This window comes from Babylonia areolata, chromosome 18 (assembly GCF_041734735.1).
Source record: "Babylonia areolata isolate BAREFJ2019XMU chromosome 18, ASM4173473v1, whole genome shotgun sequence".
In the NCBI taxonomy this organism is placed as follows: Eukaryota; Metazoa; Mollusca; class Gastropoda; order Neogastropoda; family Buccinidae; genus Babylonia; species Babylonia areolata.
In genome coordinates this window covers 37,425,083-37,427,582 of record NC_134893.1, presented here as the reverse complement: position 1 = coordinate 37,427,582, position 2,500 = coordinate 37,425,083, and the positions used below count along the sequence as shown (strand labels likewise).

The 2,500-nt window shown below is 42.9% G+C and overlaps 1 protein-coding gene across 5 annotated transcripts in view; it reads left to right on the top strand.

Moving 5' to 3' along the window:
- The window catches only part of LOC143292726 (guanylate cyclase 32E-like), a 419,658-nt gene that overhangs the window by 1,749 nt on the left and 415,409 nt on the right, over positions 1–2,500 (top strand). The window lies entirely within an intron of this gene.

The window sequence follows — 2,500 nt, the reverse complement described above, 5'->3', positions numbered from 1 at the left end:
GGGAAAGTGTTGGAGAAAATGTCTGTCGTTTTGCAGTTCTCTGTTTCTCATGTTGTGTGGGAAAGTGTTGGAGAAAATGTCTGTCGTTTTGTTGCAGTTCTCTGTGTCTCATGTTGTGTGGGAAAGTGTTGGAGAAAATGTCTGTCGTTTTGTTGCAGTTCTCTCTGTCTCATGTTGTGTGGGAAAGTGTTGGAGAAAATGTCTGTCGTTTTGCAGTTCTCTGTGTCTCATGTTGTGTGGGAAAGTGTTGGAGAAAATGTCTGTCGTTTTGCAGTTCTCTGTGTCTCATGTTGTGTGGGAAAGTGTTGGAGAAAATGTCTGTCATTTTGTTGCAGTTCTCTGTGTCTCATTGCCTGTTGTGTGGGAAAGTGTTGGAGAAAATGTCTGTCATTTTGTTGCAGTTCTCTGTGTCTCATTGCCTGTTGTGTGGGAAAGTGTTGGAGAAAATGTCTGTCGTTTTGTTGCAGTTCTCTGTGTCTCATGTTGTGTGGGAAAGTGTTGGAGAAAATGTCTGTCGTTTTGCAGTTCTCTGTGTCTCATGTTGTGCGGGAAAGTGTTGGAGAAAATGTCTCTCGTTTTGCAGTTCTCTGTGTCTCATGTTGTGTGGGAAAGTGTTGGAGAAAAGGTCTGTAGTTTTGCAGTTCTCTGTGTCTTATGTTGTGCGGGAAAGTCAGGTTGGAGAAAATGTCTGTCATTTTGTTGCAGTTCTCTGTGTCTCATGTTGTGTGGGAAAGTGATGGAGAAAATGTCTGTCTTGCAGTTCTCTATGTCTCATGTTGTGTGGGAAAGTGTTGGAGAAAATGTCTGTCGTTTTGCAGTTCTCTGTGTCTCATGTTGTGTGGGAAAGTGTTGGAGAAAATGTCTGTCGTTTTGTTGCAGTTCTCTGTGTCTCATGTTGTGCGGGAAAGTGTTGGAGAAAATGTCTGTCGTTTTGTTGCAGTTCTCTGTGTCTCATGTTGTGTGGGAAAGTGTTGGGGAAAATGTCTGTCGTTTTGTTGCAGTTCTCTGTGTCTCATGTTGTGTGGGAAAGTGTTGGAGAAAATGTCTGTCGTTTTGTTGCAGTTCTCTGTGTCTCATGTTGTGTGGGAAAGTGATGGAGAAAATGTCTGTCGTTTTGTAGTTCTCTGTGTGTCATGTTGTGTGGGAAAGTGATGGAGAAAATGTCTGTCGTTTTGCAGTTCTCTGTGTCTCATGTTGTGTGGGAAAGTGTTGGGGAAAATGTCTCTCGTTTTGCAGTTCTCTGTGTCTCATGTTGTGTGGGAAAGTGTTGGAGAAAATGTCTGTCGTTTTGCAGTTCTCTGTGTCTCATGTTGTGTGGAAAAGTGTTGGAGAAAATGTCTGTCGTTTTGCAGTTCTCTGTGTCTCATGTTGTGCGGGAAAGTGTTGGAGAAAATGTCTGTCATTTTGTTGCAGTTCTCTGTGTCTCATGTTGTGTGGGAAAGTGTTGGAGAAAATGTCTGTCGTTTTGCAGTTCTCTGTGTCTCATGTTGTGTGGGAAAGTGTTGGAGAAAATGTCTGTCGTTTTGCAGTTCTCTGTGTCTCATGTTGTGTGGGAAAGTGTTGGAGAAAATGTCTGTCATTTTGCAGTTCTCTGTGTCTCATTGCCTGTTGTGCGGGAAAGTGTTGGAGAAAATGTCTGTCGTTTTGCAGTTCTCTGTGTCTCATGTTGTGTGGGAAAGTGTTGGAGAAAATGTCTGTCATTTTGTTGCAGTTCTCTCTGTCTCATTGCCTGTTGTGTGGGAAAGTGTTGGAGAAAATGTCTGTCGTTTTGTTGCAGTTCTCTGTGTCTCATGTTGTGTGGGAAAGTGTTGGAGAAAATGTCTGTCTTTTTGTTGCAGTTCTCTGTGTCTCATGTTGTGCGGGAAAGTGTTGGAGAAAATGTCTCTCGTTTTGCAGTTCTCTGTGTCTCATGTTGTGTGGGAAAGTGTTGGAGAAAATGTCTGTCGTTTTGCAGTTCTCTGTGTCTCATGTTGTGTGGGAAAGTGTTGGAGAAAAGGTCTGTAGTTTTGCAGTTCTCTGTGTCTTATGTTGTGCGGGAAAGTCAGGTTGGAGAAAATGTCTGTCGTTTTGTTGCAGTTCTCTGTGTCTCATGTTGTGTGGGAAAGTGTTGGAGAAAATGTCTGTCGTTTTGTTGCAGTTCTCTGTGTCTCATGTTGTGTGGGAAAGTGATGGAGAAAATGTCTGTCTTGCAGTTCTCTATGTCTCATGTTGTGTGGGAAAGTGTTGGAGAAAATGTCTGTCGTTTTGTTGCAGTTCTCTGTGTCTCATGTTGTGCGGGAAAGTGTTGGAGAAAATGTCTGTCGTTTTGTTGCAGTTCTCTGTGTCTCATGTTGTGTGGGAAAGTGTTGGGGAAAATGTCTGTCGTTTTGTTGCAGTTCTCTGTGTCTCATGTTGTGTGGGAAAGTGATGGAGAAAATGTCTGTCGTTTTGTTGCAGTTCTCTGTGTCTCATGTTGTGTGGGAAAGTGATGGAGAAAATGTCTGTCGTTTTGTAGTTCTCT